Here is a 12,328-nt window from a genome sequence, read left to right as displayed (position 1 = left end):
GGCAAACTACCACAGGACCTCCGTGACGCAGTCATCATCACCCTGTATAAAAACAAGGGAGAAAAGTCGGACTGCTCCAACTACAGGGGGATAACTCTGCTCTCCATCGCAGGGCAAGATCCTCGCCAGAGTCCTCCTAAATCGGCTGGTGCCTACTATCGCCGAAGAACATCTCCCAGAGAGTCAGTGTGGCTTTAGAGCCAACAGAGGCACCACTGACATGGTCTTCGTTCTCAGACAGCTACAAGAAAAATGTCGGGAACAGAACAAAGGACTGTATGCGACTTTCGTCGATCTCACGAAAGCTTTCGACACCGTGAGCAGAAAAGGTCTGTGGGAGATCATGAAACGTCTAGGATGCCCCCCAAAATTCCTCAGCATGGTCATCCAACTACATGAGGAACAGCGTGGACAGGTCAGACACAGCAACGACCTTTCGGAGCCCTTCCCAATTGGAAATGGAGGTGAAACAAGGTTGTGTCCTCGCGCCGACCCTCTTCACGATCTTCTTCAGCATGATGCTCCAACAGGCCACTGAAGATCTTGGCGACGACGACGGTATCTTCATCAGATACCGCACTGATGGCAGCCTATTCAACCTGAGGCGGCTACAGGCCCACACCAAGACACTGGAGCAACTCATCAGAGAGCTTCTGTTTGCCGACGATGCTGCCCTCGTCGCCCATACAGAAGCGGCCCTGCAGCGTATAACGTCCTGCTTCGCAGAGGCTGCGCAGCTCTTCGGCCTAGAAGTCAGTCTGAAAAAGACGGAAGTTCTCCACCAGCCTGCCCCACAGGAAGAATTCCACGCTCCTCACATCAACATCGGTGAGACAGAGCTGAAGTCGGTCCACCAGTTCAGCTACCTAGGCTGCACCATCTCGTCTGACGCCAAGATCGACAAGGAGATCGACAACAGACTTGCAAAGGCAAACAGCGCATTCGGCAGGCTGTACAAGAGAGTGTGGAACAACAAACACCTGAAGAAAGACACAAAGATCAGCGTGTACAGAGCTGTTGTACTGCCCACCCTGTTGTATGGCTCCGAAACCTGGGTCACCTACCGGCACCACATACGACTGCTTGATCGCTTCCACCAGCGCTGCCTTCGCACCATCCTCAGCATCCACTGGAGTGACTACATCACAAATGTCGAGGTCCTGGAGCAGGCAAAGACTATCAGCATCGAGGCAGTGCTGCTAAAGACCCAGCTACGTTGGGCAGGGCACGTGTCCAGGATGGAGGACCACCGCCTGCCCAAGATCGCGCTGTATGGCGAACTGTCCACTGGCCACCGTGACAGAGGAGCACCCAAGAAGAGATACAAAGACTCCTTGAAGAAAGCTCTCGGTGCCTGTCACATTGACCATCGCCAGTGGTCCGCAGTAGCCGCTGATCGAGAGACCTGGCGACGCACCATCCACCAAGCTGTCTCCTCCTTCGAAAACAACCGCAGGGCCAGCCTTGAGGACAAACGCAGGAGGAGGAAGAACCACGACGCTGCAGCCGCGAACCCAGACCAGACTTTCCCTTGCAACCGCTGCGGCCGACTCTGCTTTTCCCGCATTGGCCTTGTCAGCCATGAGCGTGCCTGCATCAGACGTGGACAACGCCCTTCCTAGATCTTCGTCAGCGAAGCCAGGCCATGATGATGGTGTGTGTGTGTGTGAGTGTGTGTGTGCGTGCGTGTGTGTGTCTGTGCGTGCGTCTGTGTGTCTATGTATGTGTATATAAGTAATATTATATGCATATGCGTATGCGCGCGTGCCATGTGTCTCTGTGTGTGTGTTTGTGTGAATGCATCTGTTTGTGTGCTTGTGCTTGTGCGCGCGCGCGCGCGTGTGTATGTATGTATGTGTGTGTGTGTGTGAATGCATCTGTGTGCGTGTGCGCGCGTGTGTGTGTGTGCGCGCGCGTGCATGTGCGTGTATGAGAGTGAGCGCACGCATGTGTGTGTGTGTGTGTGTGTGTGTGTGTGTGTGTGTGTGTGTGCGGTGGTGAATCGCCAACTTGATTTGGCTCTCTCAATGGATCATGCCTTTCCCCCCTCACAGCGAAGTGTACGAACGTGTGGCGACAATACCAGTCTCCTCTCCTTGGTCCCCTGATGCCAGACTCTCTACACAGCAGACACACACACGGGGAGGGAATATCTCTCTGTCTCTCTCTCTGTCTGTCTCTCTCTGTCTCTATCTCTCTCTTTCTCTCACACACATACACACACACACACACTTACACAAGCACGCGCGCGCGCACACACACACACACACACAAGAGAGAGAGAGAGCGGCAGACATATTCTATAGACGGAGCGAGAGAGAGAGAGAGAGAGAAAGGGCCTTTGAGAGATTTTGAGAGACTGTGTGTGTGTGTGTGTGTGTGTGTGTGTGTGTGTCTGTGTCTGTGTGTGTACGTGTACAAAACATCCACATTATAATGTAATTTTATTTTATACTGTATTACTATTTATTTTACTCACTTAGTGCCAACGTTGCCCTGCAGTCAGTTCGGTTCGCGATTCGTGCAAACAACCTATCAACTACCTACTGTCGCCGCTGTGACTGCATACCATCAAAAACAACAACAACAACAACAACAACACAATCGTAACTGAAAGTGGGCAGTACAGTACTTCACAGCCGCGTTAATCATTAACTCTCTCCATACGAATGGCGAAAGAGACGACGTTAACAGCGTTTCACCCCAATCACCATCATCAAAATATTGCAAGCGGAAGGCTCTTATACTGAAGACGTGAATGTTGACAAAGAATACCACAATTCTGACGACGGAAGCTAAAGGCTGGGTCATTCAGACACCCACTGAACATCCGAGGGGTCTGTGTAGAGGAGAAGAGAGGACTGGCCGTACTAAGTGAGTTAATCATTAACTAGCTGCGGGGCCGACAGATACATTCGCATGCCAGCCGAAGTTTTACGTTTCCCTCGCCTCTCTCTTGAAACAACGGCTCCAGCTGTTAATTCCCCCTCACCCCCACCCCCACCCCCACACCCACCCTTCACCCCCCCTAAAACGCCAACTAGAAATACGGTGTTGCCAAATAGCAGGAGACGACGTATCATAACTGTAATAAACGTAACTCCTCCTCCTCCTCCTCCTCACACACACCCTCGTATGGTGTGGCAGAAAATTAACGAGTAGGTAGGGAAGTGAAGTCGTTAACTACAACGTGCCGGTTGTGTTGAGTGGTGATAATAATGAGGATGATGGCGCCTGTAGTTGCCACAGAGAGAGACAGAGGGAGAAAGCGAGAGAGAGGGGGGAGACAGAGAGACAGAGAGAGAGAGAAAGAGAGACAGAGAAATGGGTCACTTGATTCATTGTTCCAAGGACCGCGATGGCTATGGCACACCTCATCCACTTATTAATAATGACTGCTGCTATGCGGTAGAATCTGATCTGCTACCGTTTCTCTTTGTATATGTATACGTGTGTGTGTGTGTGTGTGTGTGTGTGTGTGTGTGTGTGTGTGTGTGTGACAGAGACAGAGAGAGGGATGGCAAACTGATATGGGCCACAGCCCCTTTCCAGGATATTCAACTGAATGCTTAATTAACGTCGCACATTCCACCGATGGTTTTCATCACGTGGCATTTATACGCTCTCACTGTTTTGAGGTTATACAGGCAGAGAATGAACTCTTTGGCACCCTCTTCATTTGTTTGATGGCATCAGCCTGATCAGTTTGACACAGGCCCAGGTGTCAAGTTCATCTAATAATTGTGTTCAAAACTGTTCTCCTAAGATCTCTCAAGACTGGGCAACAACGTAATACACACACTGAACTTCGTCTTCTTTGGATTCTTGACATAATGTGGACTGATCAGAGACTAGGAAATACCGATTCTAAGGAGAGAAAAAAAATTAATATTTCAGTCACACCAAAGCTTAACATTGTCATGATATTTGGTGCAGCTGAGACTGTGTGTGTGCTTCCTGAGCGTATGCAAATCAGCTGAGTGGTTTATGCATGTCTATATTTGCACCATACAGAATTTAACTGTGTGCCACCACGCCAAGCATCTCCTTTTTTTTAAAGGACAATAAAATCATTTTTGTGATCTTGTGATACGTTATGGATGTCTATCAAGTTTCACTGACATCAATCAGAAACTAGCATTCAAAAGGTTCTTGTCAGTTTCAAATAATCATAGTTACCAAACTCCCACTCCCCCCCCCCCCCTCTCCCTCCCTCTCCCCCATCGAAAGAAAACTGATTTAAAAGCATGAATGTGACGTAAATCATTGCATAAACAACAAACAGCTTACACTGTTAAAAAAGAAAAAAAAAAGAAAAAAAAAGGGATAAAACAGGCTTGCAGAGCTTTTCCTGCTTCCTCTTTGTTCCCAGCTTCACGTGTTGTCAAATAAATAAAGACAAGTTTCTGTTTCTTCGCCTAATTACTCGGTCTTACCTCGGCTTTGAGGAAGCACGCACGTGCGTGCGTGGGCTACATGGACAGGGTTCGTCAAGAACTTGATCAAACATGCACTTCGAATCGCTGGGTATCCGTGTGTGTGTGTGTGTGTGTGTGTGTGTGTGTGTGTGTGTATGTGTGTGTGTGTGTGTGTGTGTGTGTGTGTGTGTGTGTGTGCTGCATGCATGTGGTGTGTGTTTGTGTGCGTGCGTGTGTGCAACCATGAAAGCACTTTACAGCCCGAAAAGGACGACATCTTCTTCTGCGCACCCAAGTGCAAGTCCTGTCCTGAGGAAAATGACCCACGTTTAAGGTTCCATGCCCAGAATAAACTCCCCCCCCCCCCCACACACACACACACACATCCACACCCCCACCCCCCAAAAAAGGCACAACAGCGTCCTACAGACGCTGAGAGAAAAAAACAAACGTCTTTTAACTTTAAAAAAAAAAAAAAAAAGAAAAAAAAAAAAGAACCCCGACAACCATGCCATACGAATATCATCATTCCACTCCATGGAGAGGGTGGTTGGTGGTGGCTGACTGAATGAATGTACACACACATACACCATGCTCCACCCGGGGTGTGATGTGGGGGTAGGGGTAGAGGGACTGGGGGGTAGGGAGGTGAGGTGGGGGGAGTGGCAGTGGGGGGGGGGGAGTCCAGGGACATGCAATAAGTAGGAAAATAGGGACTCTTCCCCCCCCCCCACCCCACCCCCACCCCCCGAACGAGAACAACGATCTGATCTTTCCCTGGTTCGTGTTTCATGCAAAGGGGCAGTGATGTGGGGGGGCGGGGGGGGGGAAGAGGGGCGGGGGCCAATCAGCATGGAGGGGTGAAGGTAGAGGTGGGGGTTTGGGGGTGGGGGAGGGGTTGGGGGCTTGGGGTCAGGGGTGGGGAGAGGGGAGGGGTTGGTGGTGACGCTCTGGTCTGACCTCTCTCTCCTTCCTCTCATCTCTACACAGCACGATCCTTCTGTGTGTGTGTGTGTGTGTGTGTGTGTGTGTGTGTGTGTGTTCCAGTGTCTGTGCAGTTTGCATTCTTTCTTTTTTTCGTTCATTTTCTTCTTCTTTTTCTTTCTTCTTTTTTTCTTCTTTTTTTTTCCAGTTTTATCTTTCTCTTCCTTGTCTTTATTTCTTTCTTTCTTTCTCCAAAGTTGTCTTTCTTTCTTTCTTTCGTTCTTTCTCCAACCCCTTTCGAGTATTACCTTCTTTTATTTTCCACTCGTTTGATTTCTTTCTTTCTTTTCTCCCTCGTTCTTTCTTTCATTCCATTCTTTCTTTTCTTTGTATTTTGTTTGTTTGTTTGTTTGTTTGTCTGTTGTTTTGTTTTTCTGTGTTGTCTGTCCTGTTGCGTTGCGTTCTTGTCATTGCATACAGACATTTCTTTGGTCTATTTCGGGAAAGTTCTCTCTACCCCTCCGTGAAAGAACGGATAGTCATTGTGCAAGACTCCGCCACCCCCCCCCCCCCCAACCCCCCTCCCCACCCCTCCGCATCTCCATCCCCCCTCTCCCTCTCTATTTCACACACAACACACACACACACACACACACACACACACACACACACAATGATTAAAAAAAAAGCAATGGAAATTTAAAGAAAGAGAGAGAGAGAGAGAGAGAGAGAGAGAGAGAGAGAGAGAGAGAGAGAGAGAGAGAAAGGAAGGCAAGTTACATGGATTCCTCTCATCCACCATTGCTGGTGAACATAATAATTATATTTCGGTGATTCGGAGCCAACCAGTTGCATTGCTTGGTTCTAACTTCTTTTTTTTTTTTTCCACAGCTACACGTGACTAATTTAATGCCTACGCTGACCCAACTAGAGCCATTGGTCAGTTCCATACATACTACTACACACAGTTAGTAAGTAACTTTAAAAAAAGAAGAAAAAAAGAAAAGAAAAGAAAAAAAAGAAAAAGAAAAAAAGAAACAACCAGCGAACAGCGAGATCTCTCTTGCTGAATAAAAAGCTCATAATAACGCATAGCATGAAACACACCATAATATATCCATCCCTCCGACGCTTTCATCTCTTGAGACAGTTACCACTTAAAACAGGTCTCGCTTCCTTGCTTGAAGCAACGTTTAAGAAAGGAAGAAAGGGTGGGGGAAAAAAAGAAGGAAAGAAAGAAAGAAAGAAAAAGAAAAAAAAAAAGGATGAGCATCACGCGCACACACGATTAATCAAGACAGCAACAGCGTGAAGACTTACACCGAGCTGGCGTCAGCGCTACTGTAGCGGCAACGCACAGTTCTTGTTGTTGTTGTTGTTGTTGTGTGTGTGTGTGTGTGTGTGTGTGTGTTTGCTGCTGCTGCTAAAAACCACCTCACACTCGCTGGTGGAGATTCAAGATGATTTTTTTTTTTTTATGGATCGAGTTAGGTTTATCTCCCCCCCCCCCCCCTCACTTGACAGGCAAAAAAAAAAACCCTCCCAGCAAAATTAATTAGAACGCGGCATGCAAAGAGACTATGATGAATTCTGCCAAGCTTGGTTTCAGTTTCTGTCTCTGTTATTTTTCACGTGTTGTTGGGAAGGAGGAGGAGGGAGGACGTGTGTGGGTGTGGGTGTGTGTGTGGGGGGGGGGGGGTGGGGGGGGGGGTTGTGGCTGAATGATATGATGGCCTCAGAATGTGGGTATCTAGATTTAGGAAACGCAATACTCCGGGCACTCTGGTATATGAAAGGACTGAGATTAACTACACCCACCACCCCCAAACACACACCACGAACGCGCTCGCGCACACACAGACACACTCACACAAACAACCGTCTCATCACCAAGCAGACATTTATATTTCTTACCAATAAACCGCAATATTAAACAAGACACACACACACACACACACACACACACACACACACACACACACACACACACACACAGAGGCAAGGCCTTCAAGACTCAGGTGTAATACCCACTTAATCCAACAAAGGAATCACGAGGGCGGGAAGTTCATATATTGTTTCATGACGACTGTAGTAAGTAAGTGAGACCCCCTCTCTTTCTAATGAGCCTCATATGCCATGTTACCACCGTGACCATTTGCCCGTGATTTAAGAAATTCCATGGAAGATCTTCTCTCGCTTTAAAATAGGAACTGTCCTTATCAATACCATATGCTAGGTTGTGACCTTGACCTCTGACCCATCAACTCGAATTTCTTTTGGAATCACGCTGTATCCATGACACATCTGATAACTGGAAGAAGAAAAGTATGTGGATGTAATATATATCATTTTTTGCCTCTGCCAAGCTTTTTTCTACTGTACCAAACAATGACCTTGAACTTTGACCTCTCACCCTGCCGACCATACCGTCATAGACCAGTGTGACTTCAAAGGCCCTATGAATAAAACCCACCGTCCTGAATATCTATGGTTCCCTTGCCACTCGTGTCGTACCCTGAGAAAATTGCCAACGTATACGTGCACCTCGGGGACACACACACACACACACACACACACACACACACACACACACACACACACACACACACACACTACGAACAAGGTCATTACATAGACTCAGTTTGGTTGTTACACACCTTTGAGTTAAAAAAAAAAAAAGAAGAAAAATCATAAAGAAAAACCCCATAGAACCGCCCGCGACACCCGTTTCACCAACCAACCAACTTTGCAGAACCAACAAAACAAATCCATTCTCCTATTTCTTTAAAGCCCACCGATCCACAAAAGCGTAACAGGCGTCGAAGCGTTCGCTACTTTTTGGGGGGTGGGGGGGTGGGGTGGGAGGAGGAGGAAGAGGAGGAGAGGATGGGGGGGGGGGGGGGAGGGGGAAGAGGTGACAGAATGGAAGGGGGGTAATGGGTATGTGTATGTGGTTGGTAGAGGTGGGAATAGTGAGAAGAAAGGGGGTAAAAAAAAAAATTAACAAAAAAAACAAAACAAAACCAGCCTGCCCTATGGGTCTGGCTGACATCGATTTTCCTTCGACCTGTGTATGTGTGTGTGGGGGGGGCGGGGGGGGGGGGGGTTGGGGGGGGGGCAGTTGACGCCGGACCCCTTCAAAGCACATTGGGGTGGGTGGGGGACCGTTAAAAGGCTGCCCGGTGTTTGTTTCTTATTATTGCACACACACAAAAAGTGGTGTGTGTGTGTGTGTGTGTGTGTGTGTGTGTGTGTGTGTGTGGTGTGTGTGTGTGTGTGTGTGTGTGTGTGTGGTGTGGTGTGGTGTGGTGTGGTGTGGTGTGTGTGTGTGTGTGTGTGTGTGTGTGTGTGTGTGTGCACCCCATCACACCTCATTCCACCCATCCCATCAGGACACACACACACACAAACACACACCTACCTTTTCCTTTATTCTCCTTCCTCTCCCCCACCCCCACCCAACCTACCCGGTGGTGGTAAAAAAAAAAAAAAAAAAAAAAAACCCCGAAAAATCGAAATGATGGATTATTGCTTTCACTACACTGCGCTGTGTGAGTGTGAATGTCACCATGACTCTGTTCCCCTTCCTCCCTCACCGTCCCCAGATTCTCTCTCTCTCTCTCTCTCTCTCTCTCTCTCACCTGGTCCTAATAGTATGCCTCTTGACACATGTGACACCGAAAAACTAACGCCACTGGTTCAACCCCCCCCCCCCTCTCTCTCCCACTCTCTCTAGCTCAAACCAACCCCTACTCCCCCTCCCCTCCAACTTCCTTACCCCCCCACCCCACTTCCTTCAAACTCGGGAACCATCACTGATTTTTATAGTTTACCAAGTTAACATGTTACGCTTGCAGAAAGTTGGGACACGTGCTAGCAGCCCTGTTTTTTTTGTTTTGTTTTGTTTTTTTGGGGGGGCGGGGGGCGGCCACACACACCTGACACGCTAAAGCTCTCAAGCCGCTTTAAAAGGCGGGGCCGCGTTTTGTCAAAAGCGTTTATTAAAAGCCTGTGTTGCGTTTTGTTGAGATAACCGGTGGTGAGCGCTGCCGCGGTCTTTAAATTGAAAGGACATGTTAACCCCTCCCCAGGCTCAGGTCAGGGCAGCTCTGCGCGGCGGTGACGCGTAGGAGGGCAGTTGTTGTTTTTTTTCGTTTTTTTTTTCTTTTTTTTCTTTCTGGTAGTGAAACATGCCAGGTTACCTGCTCGTGACCTTGACCTTGACAGAGAGAGACAGAGAGAGAGAGAAAAAGAGACAGACAGACAGACAGAGAGAGACAGGTGAATAGACAGAAGTGTTTGCGATCACGATGGTACAAAAAGAAAGTGTGTGTGCGTGTTCGTACGTGTGTGTGTGTGTGTGTGTGTGTGTGTGTGTGTGTGTGTGTGTGTGTGTGTGTGTGTGTGTATTGTGCTGTGTTTTGAGCGTGCGTGTGTCTATGTGGAAATGCTCAGCCAGCTGAAATGCGTGATTTAAGAATTTCATCCTCAATGTCACGACGTAGTTGTTCGCAATACTTTTTTTTAAATTTTTTTTTATATAAATAATAAGAGCGGTTCAAATGCCAATGTTAACATCATTTGTTTTTCGTTTTCGTTTTCCAAGGTTCGCTGCAAACTGTTGAAATGACAAGTAATAACAAATACATCCACGGATGGCTAACGGCCCTGCCATTCAAACGGTGTTACCACGTTCAATATATATATATATATTCTGCAGGTTGTTAGCCAACATAGCAGTCCGAATGACAAGACCAGCAAAGTCAACCTCCTCGTCAACCTCTTTGCAAGCCATGTTGCGACACGACGTGAGATGTCCTAGCTGGGCGTTTAAAAACCAGCCCAACCCCCCAACCCCCCCTCCCCCTTCATCGCTGTGATATATCGCGACAGTCACGGCGAATATCACCAACCTCTCTCTCTCCAACACCGTTCTCCGAACATTTGAAATAATGACACGTTCAATGCGCTCCTAAGATGCGGCTTTGATTACTACATTACTCTGCGAAAGGTACCTCTTTTAACTCTCTCCATACGAACGGCGAAAGAGACGACGTTAACAGCGTTTCACCCCAATTACCATCATCAAAATATTGCAAGTGGAAGGCTCTTATACTGAAGAGGTGAATGTTGACAAAGAATACCACAATTCTGACGACGGAAGCTAAAGGTTGGCTCATTCAGACACCCACTGGACATCCGAGGGGTCTGTGTAGAGGAGAAGAGAGGACTGGCCGTACCGAGTGAGTTAATGTAACACTCCTGTTGAATGTCGCTGTTCGAGCTGCTCTCAAATGACGGGGTGTGGTGGACATCCTCAATGCTATTGTGATCTCAGCGCAAATGACGCGAACACCTTTCTCCATGATGATTACTATTATCCGATCGGAATACCACCACATTCAGATTCTCCACACACTTTCTCGTTTTGTTCTTTCAGAGATCGAGACAAGTGTGTCGTGTCTGTGTCTGTGTCTGTGTCTGTGCTGGTGTGAAGTGTGCGCGCAAAAAATATGAGTGATGATAATTTATGTGTGTGATGAGTTGTGTGTGTCTGTGTGTTAGAGATCGAGACAGGGAAGATGAAGGAAGAGAGAGAGAGAGAGAGAGAGAGAGAGAGAGAGACTTCTTCTTCTTCTTCTTCTGCGTTCACTCGTATGCGCACGAGTGGGCTTTTACGTGTATGACCGTTTTTACCCCGCCATGTAGGCAGCCATACTCCGTTTTCGGGGGTGTGCATGCTGGGTATGTTCTTGTTTCCATAACCCACCGAACGCTGACATGGATTACAGGATCTTTAACGTCCGTATTTGATCTTCTGCTTGCATATACACACGAAGGGGGTTCAGGCACTAGCAGGTCTGCACATATGTTGACCTGGGAGATCGTAAAAATCTCCACCCTTTACCCAGCAGGCGCCGTCACCGTGATTCGAACCCGGGACCCTCAGGTTGAAAGTCCAACGCTTTAACCACTCGGCTATTGCGCCGTCCGAGAGAGAGACAGACGCTTCAGACGCTTTTTATTGACGTTGGCCTAACTACAGCGCCTAATGTCAAGGGGGTCAATTCTAAGTTGCAGCGTCATTGTATTGAATGAAAGAAAACAACAATAAATAAAGCAAATAATGTCAATAACTGAATTAAAAAAAAAAAAACCAAATTAATTAATCGTACATTTGTGTATGTGCCAATACACGTACGCACACCATAGTAGTGAAACAACATACAACAGACTATAAACATACAATGTGACCATCAAGTGTATACAGCTGCACCAGGCTAATCATATAACTAGTGATGTTACGTGTTATTATTATTATTATCTATTTTCCTTTTCCTGATATTAACAGCTTCTGCTATGTATTTGGCAAGCAAAAGTATAACTGCATCATTTTCAGTGGATAGCAGACTAAGCACGTCATGTCTGAGAGAGAGACAGAGAGAGAGAGGAGAGAGAGAGAGAGAGAGATGGAGGGAAGGAGAGAGAGGTGGAGAGAGAGAGAGGGGGGGGGGGGGGGGTGAGTGAGAAAGGGGCAAAGACAGAAAGAGACACAGACAGAGAGGGTGAGAGAGAGAGACAGAGAGATAGGAGGAAATAAAAAGACGGTGGCAGAGGGAGGGGAAGGAAGGAAGGAAGGAAGGAAGGAAGGAAAGGGGGAGGGGATGGGGGGAAGAAGGGGGGTGGGGGGAGAAGAAGGAAGGGGAAAAGACAGCTTAAGCGCTAACAATGTGTTTTAATGGAAAGTTAAACACGCCGTCTGGACTCCAATTGGAAGTGTCAAGTCTCGCTGAGCGAACAGCACGAAGCCGTGCCGCTGTATGGGGGGAAAATATAGGGTCAGGGTAAGTCAGTGACACACAGAGAGAGGAGACAGAGGCAGAGAGCGGAGACAGAGACAGAGAGAGACACAGAGAAACACAGAGGAGAGACAGACTGTCCAGACAGACAGACAAACAGAGAGGAGACAGTGAGAGACAGACAGA

The sequence above is a fragment of the Babylonia areolata genome, chromosome 25 (assembly GCF_041734735.1).
Source record: "Babylonia areolata isolate BAREFJ2019XMU chromosome 25, ASM4173473v1, whole genome shotgun sequence".
NCBI classification, from domain to species: domain Eukaryota; kingdom Metazoa; phylum Mollusca; class Gastropoda; order Neogastropoda; family Buccinidae; genus Babylonia; species Babylonia areolata.
This window is presented reverse-complemented; position numbering follows the sequence as displayed.